Source organism: Loxodonta africana, chromosome 3, assembly GCF_030014295.1.
Source record: "Loxodonta africana isolate mLoxAfr1 chromosome 3, mLoxAfr1.hap2, whole genome shotgun sequence".
Lineage (NCBI taxonomy): Eukaryota > Metazoa > Chordata > Mammalia > Proboscidea > Elephantidae > Loxodonta > Loxodonta africana.
The window spans coordinates 29993274-30012678 of record NC_087344.1 but is presented as its reverse complement, the minus strand read 5'-3'; the positions used below and the strand labels follow the sequence as shown (position 1 = coordinate 30012678).

Here is a 19405-nt window from a genome sequence, read left to right as displayed (position 1 = left end):
ACTATCCAATGGAACTTTCTGTGATGACAGCCATGTTCTGTTTCTACAGTCCAATATGATAGCCACTAGTAACATGTAGATATTTAGCACCTAACGTGACTACTGTAACAAAAGAACTTAGTTACACCTAAAAAACACTAAGTGTTTTTAGTTTCAATTAACTTTAATTGAAATAGCCACATGTTGCTATTGGACGTAGCAGCTCCAGTACACTCATTGGAACCCTAAGGAACCAACATACCTGAGACGGTGTACAGGTGTGAAAGCTGCCATTACCACAATGCAGAGCTTCAGTCTTTTGTTTGCTGCAAGCCTGTCACATAGAAAAAGAGTTGATAAAAGCTGTCAACCTTAATTGGATTTACCTCATTCTGGAAAGTACAGTGATAGTTAAACATGGAATGAGTGGGAGTAACTCAGGGGAGAGGGACGCTCTCTGAGGAGGTGACGTTTGTAGTGAGACCTGAATGATGGGATTCCTGTGGTAAAAAGTTTTCATAGATTCAGGGAAAATACCAGGTGCAAAGGCTGAATGGCACGGAAAATCTCAACACCTTTGCAAGGATTTTTAAAAAATGTGTCAAGAGCTCACTTAACATGAGGATGAGTACTAAAAACTTAAGCCAGAGTGTGAAAGGAAGCCTGGCCGTGAAAGATCTTGTTGGCCAAGGTAACATATGTGGATTTTATTCTACATGTGATTGATACACAGTTTACGTTTTCAACAGGACCACTTGCTGCTAAGTGGAGAATACACCTTCCTATGACAAAAAGTAGGAAAAATTCAGAAGCTCTTTTCATAAGGTAGGTCTCTCAGAGTAGCTTGGACTAGGGGTTGCAACCATTAAGATGGTGGTTATATTTTGGTTATAAACCAACAAGACTTTAAAAAATTTTTTTAATTTTCATTGTGCTTTAAATGCAAGTTTACAAATCAAGTCAGTCTCTCACATAAAAACTTATATACACCTTGCTACATACTCCCAATTACTCTCCCCCTAATGAGATAGCCTGCTCTCTCCCTCCAGTCTCTCTCTTCTACCCTCTACTCTCTCATCTCCCCTCCAGGCAGGATATGCCAATGTGGTCTCAAGTGTCCACCTGATCCAAGAAGCTCACTCCTCACCAGCATCCCTCTCCAACCCATTGTCCAGTTCAATCCATGTCTGAAGAGTTGGCTTTGGGAATGGTTCCTGTCCTGGGCCAACAGAGGGTCTGGGGGCCATGACCACTAGGGTCCTTCTAGTCTCAGTGAGACCATTAAGTCTGGTCTTTTTATGAGAATTTGGGGTCTCCATCCCACTGCTCTCCTGCTCCTTCAGGGGTTCTCTGTTGTGTTCCCTATCAGGGCAGTTAACAGCTGTAGCTGGGCACCATCTAGTTCTTCTGGTCTCAGGATGATGTAGTCCTTGGTTTATGTGGCCCTTTCTGTCTCTTGGGCTTGTAGTTGCCTTGTGTTCTTGGTGTTCTTCGTTCTTTGTTCCAGGTGGGTTGAGACCAATTGATGCATCTTAGATGGCTGCTTCCTAGGGTTTAAGACCCCAGATGCCACTCTTCAAAGTGAGATGCAGAATGTTTTCTTAATAGATTTTATTATGCCAATTGACTTAGATGTCCCCTGAAACCATGGTCCCCAAAGCCCCGCCCCTACTATGCTGACCTTTGAAGCATTCAATTTATTCAGGAAACTTGTTTTAGTTTAGTCCAGTTGTGTTGACCTCCCCCGTACTGTGTGCTGTCTTTCCCCTCACCTAAAGTAGTTCTTATCTACTATCTAATTAGTGAATACCTCTCTCTCCCTCCCTCCCTCCCTCCCTCCTTCCCTCCCTCTCTCTCCTAACCACAAAAGAATGTTTTCTTCTCAGTTTCAACTATTTCTCAAGCTCTTATAATAGTGGTCTTATACAATATTTGTCCTTTTGCAACTGACTAATTTCACTCAGCATAATGCCTTCCTGGTTCTTCCATGTTATGAAATGTTTCACAGATTAATCACTGTTTTTTATCGATGTGTAGTATTCCATTGTGTGACTATACCATCATTTATTTACCCATTCAACCGTTGATGGGCACCTTGGTTGCTTCCATGTTTTTGCTATTGTAAACAGTGCTGCAATAAACATGGGTGTGCATATATCTGTTTGTGTAAAGGCTCTTGTTTCTCTAGGATATATTCCAAGGAGTGGGATTGCTGGATCGTATGGTAGTTCAATTTCTAGCTTTTTAAGGAAGCGCCAAATTGATTTCCAAAGTGGTTGTACCATTTCACATTCCTATCAGCAGTGTGTAAGTGTTCTAATCTCTCCACAGCCTCTCCAACATTTATTATTTTGTGTTTTTCAGATTAATGCCAGCCTTGTTGGAGTGAGATGAAATCTCATTGTAGTGTTGATCTGCATTTCTCTAATGGCTAATGATCGTGAACATTTCCTCATGTATCTCTTAGCTACCTGAACATCTTCCTTAGTGAACTGTCCATTCATATCTTTTGCCCATTTTTAAATTGGGTTATTTGTCTTTTTGCAGTTGAGTTTTTGCAGTATCATGTAGATTTTAGAGATCAGGTGCTGATCAGATATGTCATAGCTAAAAACTTTTTCCCAGTCTGTAGGTAATCTTTTTACTCTTTTGGTGAAGTCTTTGAATGAGCATAGGTGTTTGATTTTTAGGAGCTCCCAGTTATCTAATTTTTCTTTTGCATTCTTAATAATGTTTTGTACACTGTTTATGCCACGTATTAGGGCTCCTAATGTTGTCCCTACTTTTTCTTCCATGATCTTTATCGTTTTAGATTGTATATTTAGGTCTTTGCTCCATTTTGAGCTTGTTTTTGTGCATGGAGTGAGGTATGGGTCTTGTTTCATTTTTTTGCAGATGGATATCCAGTTATGCCAGCACCATTTTTTCTTTTCCCCAGTTAACTGTTTTGGGACCTTTGTCAAATATCAACTGCTCATATGTGGATGGATTTATGTCTGGATTCTCAATTCTGTTCCATTGGTCTATGTATCTGTTGTTGTACCAGTACCAGGCTGTTTTGACTACTGTGGTGGTATAACAGGTTCTGAACTCAGGTAAAGCAAGGCCTCCCACTTTGTTCTTCTTTTTCAGTAATGCCTTATTTATCCGGGGACTCTTTTCCTTCCATATGAAATTGGTGATTTGTTTCTCCATCTCATTAAAGAATGTTGTTGGGATTTGGATCGGAATTACATTAAATGTATAGATTGCTTTTGGTAGAACGGACATTTTTATAATGTTAAGTCTTCCTATCCATGAGCAAGGTATGTTCTTCTACTTATGTAAGTCTCTTTTGGTTTCCTGCAGAAGTGTACTGTCGTTTTCTTTGTATAAGTCTTTTACATTTCTGGTAAGATTTATTCCTAAGTATTTTATCTTCTTGGGGGCTACTGTAAATGGCATTAATTTGGTGATTTCCTCTTCGATGTTCTTTTTATTGGTGTAGAGGAATCCGACTGATTTTTGTATGTTTATCTTGTATCCCGATACTCTGCTGAACTCTTCTATTAGTTTCAGAAGTTTTCTGGAGGATTCCTTAAGGTTTTCTTGTATAAGATCATGTCATCTGCAAATAGAGATGCTTTTACTTCTTCCTTGCCAATCTGGATGCCCTTTATTTTTTTATCTAGCCTAATTGCTCTGGCTAGGACCTCCAACACAATGTTGAATAAGATTGGTGATAAAGGGTATCCTTGTCTGGTTCCCGATCTCAATGGGAATGCTTTCAGGCTCTCTCCATTTAGGGTGATATCGGCTGTTGGCTTTGTATAAATGCCCTTTATTATGTTGAGGAATTTTTCTTCTATTAGTATTTTGCTGAGTTTTTATCATGAATGGGTGTTGAACTTTGTCAAATGCCTTTTCTGCATCAATTGATAAAATCATGTGATTCTTGATTCTGTTTTATTTATGTGTTGGATTACATTGTTTTTCTAATGCTGAACCATCCCTGCATACCTGGTATGAATCCCACTTGGTCATGGTGAATTATTTTTTTGATATGTTGTTGAATTCTATTGGCTAGAATTTCCAACAAGACTTCTTGCTTTCCTGTAGGTGGAGGATGATAGAAAAAGAGGATAGAGGTGGGCTGAGTATTTCCCTTAATCTACGGAGTGGATGCTGGTGCCATCTACCAGTATGAGAAAGCTAGGTAAGAAGAACATTTCCTGGGGTAAGATTTTGAGGCCCCTGTTTTGGAGATGTTAGGTTTCAGAGTCATGCAGTCCTTAGTGCCTCATGTAGACCATGGGAAGGGTTTTGTGTCTGAGTCCACTCATAACCAAGTGTCCATATCTCAACTACTTGGTTGCCTCCTCTTGGTCAGTAAGAATCAAACTGTGACCTCTGAAACCGGATCTACTCCCACTTTTTCAGCTTCAAGCTAGAGGGAAAGAAGAGCACAGTCCTGGCATGTATTAATCCTTTAGGAAAAAAAAGATTCTAAACTAGGAAAATCCGCTTGTTTTGAATGAAGGTTTGCATTTGACATGAAGTGGCTAAACTACTCATCAAGACCCCAACGGCAAACTGAGCCCAAAAAGAGGGTACATCCAGAATATCTAACTCTATAAAAATAAAGAGAAACAAATAAAAGGCTCCACATGGTTCTATCATTGTTGAGATTAAAAGCGCCATGTAATCATTTTCCTCTGGTATTTTTCAATTTTTAAAATTATGCAATTTTTTCACAATTATAAAAATAAGAATGTTTATTTTTTCCACTGATTGATCACAATAATGATATTAGTACGTCTGCTAATATAACTGTAGTTAACAAGAAACTGAGAAAACAATAACAAAGTAGGAGGACTCATATTTCCCAATTACAAAATGTAAAGCTACAGTAGTCAAAACAGTCAGATACCAGTATAATGAACAACACAAAGACCAACTGAGAGTCCAGAAAGGAACCCATACATTTATGGCCAACTGATTTTCCACAAGGGCGCTAAGTCCATTTAATGGGGAAAAAATGCTCTCTTCTACCAACCTGAAACCAGAAGAACTAGATGCTGCCCAGCTACCACCAATGACTGCCCTAGTAGGGAACACAACAGAGAATGTCAGACAAAGCAGGAGAAAAATGCAGAACAGAATTCAAATTTACATAAAAAGACCAGATTTAATGGTCTGACAGAGACCGGAGGAATCCCCAAAACTATGGCGCCAGATGTGCTGTTAATGGAGAACTAAAACCATTCCCAAAGCCTACTCTTCAGACAAATATTAGACAGGACTATAAAACAAAAAAATAATACACGTGAGCAATGTGTTTCTCAGTTCAACAAGATATACAAGACCAAATGGGCAGCTTGTGTCCAGGAGCAGGATGAAAAGGTAGAAAGGGACAGAACTCATCGAATGGACACAGAGAACCCAGGGTGGAAAGGAGAAGTATGCTGTCATATTGTGGGAATTACAACAAATGTCACAAACCAATGTGTGTATAAATTTTTGAATGAGAAATTGATTTGAGCTGTAAACTTACACCTAAAGCACAATTGAAAAAAAAAAAGGAACCAAAATATGGAAAATTAAAAAGCAAAACAAAACAAAACTCTCTTCAACAAATGCTGCTGAGACAACTGGATCTCCACATACCAAAAGAATGAAGTTGAAACCACATCTCACAACACATGTCAAAATTAACTCAAAATGAATCAAAGATCTAAGTGTTAAGAAGTAAAACATAAAAGCCTTAGAACAATATATAGCTTTGGGCCCTAGTTTTCAACAATGGCTTCTTAGATATGACACCAAATAACAAGGAATAAATTAAAAAATAGATTGGACTTCATCAAAACTAAAAACGTTTGTGTACCACAAAATTTTATCGACAAAGTGCAAGGCACAACCTACAGAATGGGAGAAAATATTTGGGATCATAATATGATAAGGGTTTGGGAGGTGGAGCCAACATGGCACTATAGACAGAAGCATCATGCTGTCCCACTGCAACAAAGACCCGAAAAAGTAAATAAAACAGATACAAACATCAATCCTGGAACCCTAAGTATCAAATGAAGGAATGAAGAACTCGATCAAACACCGAATGGAATAAAAAGCTGACAGAGAACAGAGGAGCTACAGAGTGAAGTTCCCCTACCAGCTAATGCAGCAGGTCCACCAAGGACTGGGGACAGGGAGCAAAGGAAGGCAGCTTCACAGAGCTCCCAGCAGAAGACAGAGCCCCTGGTAACCAGGGATACAGGCTTTCCCAACCCCCACACATCTTCCCGGTACAAGGCCTTCACAGCCTTCCAACGGGCCAAGGTTGCTCAGCTGGAGAGACATCAGCTCATTGCCCCAAGGGTGGGACCTGTCCACCCCCACCAGCAGCCCCTTCAGCACCATTTTTTGTTTCTGTTTTGGTTAGTTTTTCCTTGCTTGTTTCTTTGTTTGTTGATACTGCTTTTTTGGCTTTTTTGTTTGTTTCTTTCTCTCTCCCTTCCTTCCTTTCCTTTGTCCCACCTGGCTAGCCCTGTGTGCCATTCCCTCCCTCTACTGATGGGTTGAGATTTTTTTGTTTGTTTGTTTTTTCTGTTTCTTCTCTCTCCTTTCCTTTTTCCCACCCACCCAGCCCTGTGCACTGCCCCCACCCCTTCTCGAGGGGCTGTGCTGCACCATTCAGCTGGAGAGCCACTGCACGTGCCTCCCAAGGTCTGTACCACTGTCACCAACTGGTTCCCTCAGCACCACTTGTTTTATTTTTGTTTCTTCTCTCTCTCTCCCTTCCGTTTCCTTTTACCCACCCATCAACCCCATGTGCTGCCTCCCCTGCTTCTTGGCAGGCTGTGCTGTACCACTCAGTTAGAGAGCCTTTGGCAAACAGCCTCCCCAGGTTGCACTGCCCCCACAGGCCAGTTTCTTCAGAGCCATATTTTTTTATATCTCTTTATCTAACCCTTCTCTCTTTTCCTTCTCCCTCCCACCTAGGCCCTGTACTGCCTCCTGCCCTCCTGACAAGCTTGACATGCCACCCGGTGAGAGACATCAGTTCGACACCCCAATTCCGGCTGCCCCAACAGCTGGCTCTGCCACCACTATCTGTTTTTCTTTTTTGTTGTTGTCTTTATTTTTTTTTTTATGTATTTGTTTTTTGGTTGATTTCTTCTTTCCGCCTCTTTCCCCCACCCACTTAGCCCATGCACTGCCCATACACCTTCTTGACAGGCTGAGCCACACCACTGGGCTGAAGTGCGACTGGAACATGACTCTGCCAGGTCTGTCCTGCCCCCACCCAATGAACCCTAACGTGTTGCCATTTTATTTACTTTTTATGTTTTGTTTTCTCCTTCATTTTTTGTTTTTCCTTTTTGCTTCTGTTTCTCCCTCTTTATCCTCTTCCTTCACACATCCAGCTAGCTCCACACATTACACCTTCTCCTTTCTCTCCTGCATATCTGCACTATGCACTGAGTGCAGCACCCCTGAGCAGCAGTGATGCAGTCCCCCAGACGCAGCCCTATACTATGCCCAGCTACAACTTGTTGAACCCAGTTCTTGCCACAAAGTACCCATTCCCACCTCTCCTCCCCTGCTGGACCCATTCAAGAGGCTCAGCACACCCCATATAGGATAGACCCCCAAAAGAAAATCACCAAGACATATCATAATCACATTTGCTAAAACTGAAGACAATGAAACAATTCTGAGAACAGCTTGAGAAAAATGAAGTCACATACAAAGGGGAAACAATAAGACTAAGCTTGGATTACTCGGCAGAAACCATGCAGACAAGAAGGTAATGGGATGGCACATATAAAATCTTGAGAGAAAAAAAAGACAGTCAAGAAAAATAAATCCTGCAAAACACTTGTTCAAATATGATGGCGAAAATCAGGACATTTCCAGATAAAGAGAAGTTAAGGGAATATGTAAAAACTAAACTTTCAAGAGTTACTACAAGGAGTTCTTCTGTAAAAGAAACAACATCAGACAACAACCTGAATCTAGGATATAAGACAGCATCAACCAGATACCAACCTAGATAAAAACCACGAGGTAACAGAAGAAATCAAAGAGGGAATAAAAAATATTCCTAGAATCAAACGAGAATGAAAACACATCATACCAAAACCTCTGGGGCAGCAAAGGCAGTACTCAGAGATCAATTTTACGAATACACGCACACATCAAAAAAGAAGGGACAAAACTCAAAACATTAGCCGTACAACTCAAACAAATAGAAAAAGAACAGCAAAATAAGCCCACAGCCACCAGAAGAAAGGAAATAATAAAGACCAGAGCAGAAATAAATGAAATAGAGAATAGAAAAACAACAGAATCAACAAAACCAAAAGCTGGTTTTATGAAAGGACCAACAAAATCGACAAACCAATGGCCAAACTGACAAAAGAAAAACAAGAGCGGACACAAATAACCCAAAGAAGAAACAAAATGGGGAACATTAGGACAGACTGAACTGAAATAAATAGGATCATAACAGAGTACTATGAGAAACAGTGCTCCAATAAATTTGAAAACCTACAGGAAATGGAGAAATTTCTAGAAACACACTACCTACCTAAACTAACACAAACTGAGGTAGAAAATCTTAACAGACTCATAATAAGAGAAGGAATTGAAGAGATGATTTAAAAAATTCCCAACAAAAAAAGTCTTGGCCCAGATGGCGTTACTGGAGAATTCTACCAAACATTCGGAGAAGAGCTTATACCAAAACTACTCAAACTATCTCAGACCACTGAAAAGGAAGGGATGCTTCCGAATTCATTCTTTGAAGCCAACATAACCCTGATACCAAAACAAAGACACCACAAAAAAGGAAAATTACAGACTATTACCTCTCATGAATATAGATGCAAAAATTCTCAACAAAAATCTAGCCAATAGAATTCAATATCGTATCAAAAAAATGATATACCACGACCAAGTGGGATTCATACCAGGTATGAAAGAATGGTTCAACATTAGAAAATCAATCAACATAATCCAGCATGTAAATTTTTAAAAAAATCACGTGATCATCTCAATAGCTGCAGAAAAGGCATTCGAGAAGGTCCAACACCCATTCCTGATTAAAAAAACTCTCAATAAAACAGGTTCAGAATGCAAATTCCTCAACATAATAAAGGGCATCTATATAAAATCAACAGCTAACATCATTCTTAATGGAGAATGGCTAAAAACATTCCCCTTAAGAAGAGGAACAAGACAAGGATCACCTTTATCACCTATATCACTTAACATTGTGCTAGAAGTCCTAGCTAGAGCAATAAGGCAAGGAAAAGAAATAAAGGACATCCAAATTGGTAATGAAGAAGTAAAACTACCCCATCTGCAAATGTTATGATGCTATACATAGGGAACCCAAAGGACTCCACAAGAAAACTACTGGAACTAACAGAAAGATTCAATAGAGTAGCAGGATACAAGGTAAACACAGTGCCATCGAGTCAATTCTAACTCATAGCACCCTAGAGGACAGAGTAGAACTGCTCCATAGAGTTTCCAAGGAGCGCCTGGTGGATTTGAACTGCCGACCCTTTGGTTAGCAGCCATAGCACTTAACCACTATGCCACCAGGGTTTCCAGGATACAAGATAAACATACTAAAATCAGTTGGGTTCCTTACACCAATAAAGAGGATTATGAACAGGAAATCAGGAAAGCAGTATCATTTATAATAGCCCCTAAAAAAATAATTAAGAGTAAATCTAACCAGAGACGTAAAAGACATACACAAAGAAAGCTAAAGAATACTCCTGCAAGAAACCAAATGAGACCTACATAAATGGAAAAACGTACCATTCTCATGGATAGGTAGACTCAACATTGTAAAAATGTCGGTTGTTCCCAAAGCAAGATACAAATTCAGTGCAACCCCTAACCAAATACCAACAGGATTCTTTAAAGAGATAGAAAAACTGAGGAGGTGAAGCCAAGATGGCAGAATAGACAGACTCTTCCAGCGAGCCCTCTTTACAATGAAGACCTGAAAAAACAAATGAAACAAGTATATTAGGAGCCCTGAATATCAAAGGCAAGCTTACAAAATGAACTGAGGGGCAGCGGGAGGAAGAGACGGTTCAGAAGCAGAGAGGAGTTACCGGACCTGAATTGCAGGGAGCCCTCAGGCACCATTCCCAGGAGTCGTGGTGGCGGGCTGGTACTAGCATTTGGCAGCAGTTTCCTCAGGGAGAAGCAGCCAGTCACACAGCCTACTCACACCTCTGGAACCAGAGAAGAATGGTGCTCTCAGCAAAAGATAGGTACTTTCATACATTTTACCATGGCCCCCACGCCCAAACCGGCTTCAGTGGTTGTTGATTTCCCTGGGCCTGAGATACGCCCTGTTGAGTGCCTAGAGCCATCCTCCCAGCCTTGGAGAAGGAAAAAATTCACAACTGGGGAAAAGATAATTTGCCAGCTCCACTAATCGGGGGAGCTCAGGACAGAAGCCGTTTCTGTCCAGGCATAAACGGTACATGGATTTTGAGTACCTCTCCCCTCTGCATGGACCTGTGTGGGCCTATTTCAGAAGAATAGGCCCTTGTTGGCAGACTCCAACCGTTTCAGCTGTGCGACAGAGAGGTGGGTGTTTGATGTTTGATATTGCTTTGCCTATTAAACAGGGTCCTCACTTACCCACATCAGGGGCCTAAGGACTGGTGGCTCCACTCAGGTCACCCAGCCACCGATGACAGGGGCCCAAGGATAACTGGTACCTCCCAGTCTTTACGACCAAAAACATTGGGTGTCCACAGTCTATCTGCAGAACCCACTCACCTGTACACTCTAGGGAACAGGGACACACTTTCCTCACTGACACGTAGGGGACAATACTCAGCTCCCTGCCTCGTTCAGAGCGTGACCCCCTGCTGCAACCAGATACAGGTACCTACACCAATCACCCCTGCCCCTCTAAGAATGTAGGACAGAACCTGTACCACACACTTGATGATCAGCTACCTGGACACCTGAGCTGAATTCATACAAGAAAAGTGAAAGGACTCCTAGACTGATATACCTGATAACAGCTCTAGCCAGCTGGGGACAGGACACAGAGCTCCAAAGGTGAAAACAATCAAGCTAGCTCACTCAAGCAACCCATTTGGACATATCAAAACAAAACAAAGCAAGAAGCTATGACACAGTAAGCAAACATAAAATAAACTAATACGATAACTTATAGGTAGCTCAAAGACAACAGTCAATATCAAGTCAGATAAAGAAACAGACCATGATCGCCTCAACAAGCTCTCAAAACAAAGAATCTGGGGATCTCCTAGGTTAAAGTGGCTTCCTGGAATTACCAGGGGCAGAATACAAAAGATTAATATACAGAACGCTTCAAGACATCAGGAAGGAAATGAGGCAATATGCAGAACAAGACAAGGAATGCACAGATGAAGCAATTGAAAAAATTAAAAAGATTATTCAGGAACACAATGAAAAATTTAATAAGCTAGGAAAATCTATAGATAGACAGCAATCAGAAATTCAGAAGATTAACAATAAAATTACAGAAGTAGACAACTCAATAGAAAGAGAAGATTAGAGCAAGTAGAAGTCAGAATTTCTGAACTTGAAGATAAAGAACTTGGCATTAATATATTTGAAGAAAAATCAGATAAAAGAATTTTAAAAAATGAATAAACCTTAAGAATCACGTGGGACTCTGTCAAGAGAAATAACCTACCTGTGAATGGAGTACCAGAACTGGGAAGGATAACAGAAAATACAGAGAATTGTTGAAGATTCATCGTCAGAAAACTTCCCTGATATGGTGAAAGATGAGAAGGTATCTATCCAAGATGGTCATCAAACTCCACATAAGGTGGATGTGAAAAGAAAGTCATCAAGACATACTATAATCAAGCTTGCAAAACCAAAGATAAAGACAGAATTTTAAGAGCAGCTAGGGATAAACAAAAAGTCACCTGCAAAGGAAAGCCAATAAGGACAAGCTCGGACTACTCACCAAAAACCATGCAGGCACACAAGGCAATGGGATGACTTACATAAAAAATTGAAAGAAAAAAATTGCTAGTCAAGAATCATATATCCAGCAAAACTGTCTCTCAGATATGAAGGTGAAATTAGGACATTTCCAGATAAACAAAAGTTTAGAGAATTCGTAAAAAACAAACAAAAACTACAAGAAATACTAAAGGGAGTTCTTTGGTTAGAAAATCAATAATATCAGGTATCAACCCAAGACTAGAACACTGGGCAGAACTATCAGAAGTCAGCCCACATAAGGAAATCAAAAAAATAAATCAAGATTAAAAAAACCCTCCAAACAGGGTAACAGCAATGTTATTATGTAAAAGAAGGTAACATTACAACCATAAAGAGAGACTAGGAAATGTAGTCATAGATCTTCCATATGGAGAGGAAGACAAAGTGACACCAAGAAATAAAATTTAGGTTCCAATTTAGAAAAATACGGGTAAATTTTTTTTTTTAAGGTAACCACAAAGGAGACAAACTATCCTACACATCAAAATAAAATACAAGAAAAAAAGAGACTCAGCAAAAACAAAATCAACAACAACAAATATGTGGAAAGAGCAATATATGAAGACAATCTACTCAGCACATATAGATTAAATGGGAAGAAGAAAAAGTCACAAAAAAAAAAGGCATCAAAATGATAGCACTAAATTCATATCTATCCATAATTATGCTGACTGTAAATGGACTAACTGCATCAATAAAGAGACACAGAGTAGCAGAATGGATTAAAAAACACCATCCATCTATGTGCTGTCTGTAAGAGACACATCTCAGACTTAGAGACAGAAACAAATTAAAACTCAAAGGATGGAAAAAAATATATCAAGCAAACAACAATCAAAAAATAGCAGAACTGCCAATATTAATTTCTGACAAAATAGACTTTAAAGTTAAACCCATCAGAAAGAATAAGGAAGGACACTATATAATGATTAAAGGAACAATACACCAAGAAGATATAATCGTATTAAATATTTATGCACCCAATCACAGGGCTGCAAGATACATAAAACAAACGCTATCAGCATTGAAGTGAGATAGCTCCACAATAACAGTAGGGGATTTCAACACACCACTTTCGGTGAAGGACAGGACATCCAGAAAGAAGCTCAATAAAGACATGGAAGATCTAATTGTCACAATCAACCAACTTGACCTCACAGACATATACAGAACACTCCACCCAACAGCAACCAAGTATACTTTCTTTTCTAGTGCACAGGGAACGTTCTCTAGAATAGATCACATATTAGGTCATCAAGCAAGCCTTAGCAGAATCCAAAACATTGAAATATTACAAAGCATCTTCTCTGACCAAAAGGCCACAAAAGTGGTAATCAATAACACAAAAAGCAGGGAAAAGAAATCAAACACTTAGAAACTGAACAATACCCTGCTCAGAAAAGACTGGATTATAGAAGACATTAACGATGGAATAAAGAAATTCATAGAATCCAATAAGAACAAAAACACTTCCTATCAGAACCTTTGGGACAGAGTGAAAGCAGTGCTCCGAGGTCAACTTATATCAATACAAAAATAAAAAAGGGCCAAAATCAAACAATTATCCCTACAACTTGAACAAATAGGAAGAGAACAACAAAAGAAATCTTCAGGCACCAGAAGAAAACAAATAATAAAAATTAGAGCAGAACTAAATGAAATAGAAAACAGAAAAACAATTGAAAGAATTAACAAGACCAAAAGCTGGTTCTCTGAAAAAATCAACAAAATTGATAAACCATTGGGCAAACTGACAAAAGAAAAACAGGAGAGGGAGAAAAAAACCCAAATAAGAAATGAGATGGGCAATATTACAACAAACCCGACTGAAATTAAAAGAATCATATCAGATTACTATGAAAAACCATACTCTAACAAATTTGAAAACCTAGAAGAAATAGATGAATTCCTAGAAATACACCGAAATTAACACAAACACAGGTAGAACTAAATAGACCCATAACAAAAGGAGACATTGAAAAGGTAGTCAAAAAACTCCAACAAAAAAAAACCCCTAGCCCGGATTGCTTCACTGCAGATTTCTACCAAAGTTTCAAAGAAAAGTTAACACCACTACTACTAAACGTAATTCAGAGCATAGAAAAGGACGGAATACTTCCAAACTCATTCTATGAAACCAGAATATCCCTGATAGCAAAACCAGGTAAAGACACCACAAGAAAAGAAAATTACAGACATATATCCCTCATGCACACAGATGCAATGATCCTTAACAAAATTCTAGCCAGTAGAATTCAATAACATATCAAAAAAATAATCTACCAGGACCAAGTGGGATTCATAGCAGGTATGCAGGGATGGTTCAACACTACAAAAACAATTAACGTAATCCATCATATAAATAAAACAAAAGACAAGAATTGCATGATTTTATCAAATGATGCGGAAAAGGCATTTGACAAAGTTCAACCCCATTCATGATAAAAATTCTCAGCAAAATAGGAATAGAAGTAAAATTCCTCAACATAATAAAAAGCATTTATACAGGGCCAATAGCCAACATCCTAAATGGAGAGAGCCTGAAAGCACTCCCCTTGAGATCGGGAACCAGACAAGGACGCCCTTTATCACCGCTCTTATTCAGCATTGTGCTGGAGGTCCTAGCCAGAGCAATTAGGCTAGATAAAGAAATAAAGGACATCCAGATTGGCAAGGGAGAAGTAAAAGCAAGTCTATTTGCAGATGACATGATCTTATACACAGAAAACCCTAAGGAATCCTCCAGAAAACTACTGAAACTAATAGAAGAGTTCAGCACAGTATTGGGATACAAGATAAACATACAAAAATCAGTCGGATTCCTCTCCACCGACAAAAAGAACATCGAAGAGGAAATCACCAAATCAATACCATTTACAGTAGACCCCAAGAAGATAAAATACTTAGGTATAAGTCTTACCAGAGATGTGAAAGAGTTATACAAAGAAAACTACAAAGCATTTCTGTGAGAAACCAAAAGAGACTTACTAAGTGGAAAAATATACCTTGCTCATGGATAGGAGAACTTAACTTTATAAAAATGTCTATTCTACCAAAAGCAATTTACAGATTTAATGCAATTCCAATCCAAATTTCAACATTTTATAATGAGATGGAGAAACAAATCACCAACTTCATATGGAAGGGAAAGAGACCCCAGATAAGTAAAGCATTATGAAAAGAAGAACAAAGCGGGAGGCCTTACTCTACCTAATTTTAGAACCTATTATACCACCACAGTAGTCAAAACAGCCTGGTACTGGTACAACAACAGATACATAGACCAATCGAACAGAATTGAGAATCCAGAATTAAATCCATCCACATCCGAGCAGCTGATATTTGACAAAGGCCCCAGAACAGTTAAATGGGGGAAAGGACAGTCTTTTTAACAAATGGTGCTGGCATAACTGGATATCCATCTGCAAAAAAAGTGAAACAAGACCCATACCTCATTCCATGCATAAAAATGAGCTCAAAATGGATCAAAGACCTAAATATAAAATCTAAAACAATAAAGATCATGGAAGAAAAAATAGGGACAACATTAGGAGGCCTAATACATGGCATAAACGTTATACAAAACATTAAGAATGCAGAAGAAAAATTAGATAACTGGGAGCTCCTAAAAATCAAACACCTATGCTCATCCAAAGACTTCACCAAAAGAGTAAAAAGATTACCTACAGACTGGGAAAAAGTTTTTAGTTATGACATTTCCGATCAGCGCCTTATCTCTAAAATCTACACGATACTGCAAAAACTCAACTACAAAAAGACAAATAACCCAATTAAAGAATGGGCAAAAGATATGAACAGGCACTTCACTAAAGAAGACATTCAGGTAGCTAACAGATACACGAGGAAATGCTCAAGACCAGGAGCCATTAAAGAAATGCAAATCAAAACTACAATGAGATTTCATCTCACTCCAACAAGGCTGGCATTAATACAAAAAACACAAAATAATAAATGTTGGAGAGGCTGTGGAGAAATTAGAACACTTATACACTGCTGGTGGGAATGTCAAATGGTACAACCACTTTGGAAATTGATTTGGCGCTTCCTTAAAAGGCTAGAAATAGAACTACCATAGGATCCAGCAATCCCACTCCTTGGAATATATCCTGGAGAAGTAAGAGCCTTTACATGAACAGATCCATGCACAGCCATGTTCACTGCAGCAGTATTGACAATAGCAAAAAGACGGAAACAACCAAGGTGCCCATCCAAGGATGAGTGGATAAATTATGGTATATTCACACAATGGAATACTATGCATCGATAAAGAACAGTGATGAATCTGTGAAACATTTCATAACATGAGGAATCTGGAAGGCATTATGCTGAGTGAAATTAGTCAGTTGCAAAAGGACAAATATTGTATAAGACCAGTATTACGAGAACTCGAGAAATAGTTTAAACAGAGAAGAAAATATTCTTTGATTGTAACGAGATGGGGGAGGGAGGGAAGGTGAAAGACGGGTATTCACTAATTAGTAGATAAGAACTATTACTTTAGGTGACAGGAAAGACAACACACAATACAGGCGAGGTCAGCACAATTGGACTAAACCAAAAGCAAGGAAGTTTCTTGGCTTCAAATGCCAGCGTAGCAGGGGTGGGGGGTTGGGGACCATGGTTTCAGGGGACATCTAGGTCAACTGGCATAATAAAATCTATTAAGAAAATATTTTTTATCCCACTTTGGAGAGTGGCGTCTGGGGTCTTGAACACTAGCAAGAGGCCATCTATAATGCAGCAATTGGTCTCAACCCACAGGGATCAAAGGAGAATAAAGAACACCAAGGACACATGGTAATTACAAGCCCAAGAGACAGAAAGGGCCACATAAACCAGAGACTACATCAGCCTGAGACGAGAAGAACTAGATGGTGCCTGCCTATAACCGATGAGTGCCCTGACAGGGAACACAACTGGGAACCCCTGAGGGAGCAGGAGAGCAGTGAGATGCAGACCCCAGATTCTCATAAAAAGACCAGACTTAATGGTCTGACTGAGACTAGAAGGACCCTGGGGGTCTTGGCCCCCAGACCTTCTGTTGGCCCAGGACAGGAACTATCCCAAAGCTAACTCTTCAGACAGGGTCTGGACTGGACAGTGGGCTGGAGAGGGATGCTGGTGAGAAGTGAGCTTCTTGGAACAGGTAGACACTTGAGACTACGTTGGCATCTCCTGCCTGGAGGGGAGGTGAGAGGGAAGAGGGGGTTAGAAGCTGGCGAAATGGACACAAAAAGAGAGAGTGGAGGGAGGGAGCAGGCTGTCTCATTAGGCGGAGAGCAATTGGGAGTATGTACCAAAACCAAACCAAACCCAGAGCCGTCGAGTTGGTTCTGACTCATAGCAGCCCTCAAGGACAGAGTAGAACTGCCCCCAGAGTTTCCAAGGAGCGCCTGGTGGATTGGAACTTCCAACCCTTTGGTTAGCAGCTGTAGTACAGAAGCACTGTGCCACCAGGGTTCCCTCACTTAAAGCACATTAAAAAAAAAAAAAAAAGACATAGAAAAACATATTATTAACTTCATATGGAAAGGAAAGAGGCTCCGGATAAGTAAAGAATCACCGAAGAACAATAAAGTAAAAGGCCTCACACTACCTGACCTCAGAACCTACTATACAGCGACAGTAGTGAAAACAACCTAGTACTGGCACAGTGACAGACACATTGACCAGTGGAACAAGATTGAGAACCCAGATGTAAATTCATTCACCTATGGTCACCTTTCCTTTGAGAAAGGTTCAAAGTCCGTGAAATGTAGAAAAGGCAGTCTTTTTAAAGAAAGGTGCTGGCAAAACTGGATGTCCATCTGCAAAAAATTAAACAGGGCCCATACCTCACACCGTACACAAAAGCAAATTCAAAATGGATCAAAGACCTAAATATGAAACCCAAAAACAAAGGTCATAGAAAAGAAAAAAAATAGAGTCAACAGTAGAGGCCTAGTACACGGCATAAATAGGATACAAACCATAAGTAACAATACACAAACACCGGAAGATAAGCTAGATAAGTAGGATTTTCTTAAAATTACTTATGCTCATCAAAATACTTGCCCAAAAGAGTAAAAAGGGAACATACAGACTGGGAAAAAAACTTTGGCTATAAGAAATCCAACAAAGGTCTCATGTCTAAAATACATAGGAAAATCCAACACCTCTACAACACAGAAACAAATAATCCAATGAAAATATAGGCAAAGTATATAAACAGATACTTCACCACAAAAGATATTCAGGAAGCTAACAGACATATGAGGAAACGTTCACGATTACTGGCCATTGTTGTTGTTGTTAAGTGCCGTCAAGTCAGTTCTGACTCATAGCGACCCTATACACAACAGAATGAAACACTGCCCAGTCCTGTGCAATCCTTACAATTGTGATGCTTGAGCCCATTGTTGCAGCCACTGTGTCAATCCACCTCATTGAGGGTCTTCCCTTTTTCTGTCGACCCTGTACCTTACGAAGCATGATGTCCTTCTCCAGGGCTTGATCCCTCCTGACAACATGCCCAAAGTATGTAAGATGCAGTCTCATCATCCTTGCTTCTAAGGAACATTCTGGTTATACTTCTTCCAAGACAGATTTGTTTGTTCTTTTGGCAGTCCATGGTATATTCAATATTTTTCGCCAACACAATTCAAGGGCATCAATTCTTCGGTCTTCCTTACTCATTGTCCAGCTTTCACATGCATAGGATGTGACTGAAAACACCATGGCTTGGGTCAAAAGCAACTTAGTCTTCAAGGTGATATCTTTGCTTTTCAACACCTTAAAGAGGTCCTTTGCAGCAGATTTGCCCAATGCAACGCGTCTTTTGACTTCTTGACTGCTGCTTCCATGGCTGTTGATTGTGGATCCAAGTAAAATGAAATCCTTGACAACTTCAGTGTTTTCTCCGTTTGTCATGATGTTGCTCATTGGTCCAGTTGTGAGGATTTTTGTTTTCTTTATGTTTAGATCTAATCCATACTGAAGGCTGTCATCTTTGATCTTCACTAGTAAGTGCTTCAAGTCCTCTTCACTTTCAGCAAGCAAGGTTGTGTCACCTGCACAATGCAGATTGTTAATGAGTCTTCTTCCAATCCTCATGCCCTGTTCTTCCTCATATAGTCCAGCTTCTCAGATTATTTGCTCAGCATACAGACTGAATAGGTATGGTGAAAGGATACAACCCTGATGCACACCTTTCCTGACTTTAAACCGCTCAGTATTCCCTTGTTCTGTCTGAACAACTGCTTCTTGATCTATGTACAGGTTCCTCATCAGCACGATTAAGTGTTCTGGAATTCCCATTCTTCATAATGTTATCCATAATTTGTCATGATCCACATAGTTGAATGCCTTTGTGTAGTCAATAAAGCACAAGTAA

At 39.6% G+C, this 19405-nt stretch overlaps 1 protein-coding gene across 6 annotated transcripts in view; it reads right to left on the bottom strand.

Annotated features, from left to right (window-relative positions):
- The window catches only part of LOC100664667 (zinc finger protein OZF-like), a 49471-nt gene that overhangs the window by 22326 nt on the left and 7740 nt on the right, over positions 1 to 19405 (bottom strand). For 5 of the 6 annotated variants that reach the window (XM_064280848.1, XM_064280846.1, XM_064280849.1 and 2 more), the window contains exon 2: positions 242 to 313. The gene's annotated coding sequence lies outside the window, so the exon portion shown is untranslated. Of the gene's footprint in view, positions 1 to 241; positions 314 to 10102; positions 17442 to 19405 lie in introns of those variants that run through there. The other variant, XM_064280851.1, reaches the window with a different exon arrangement.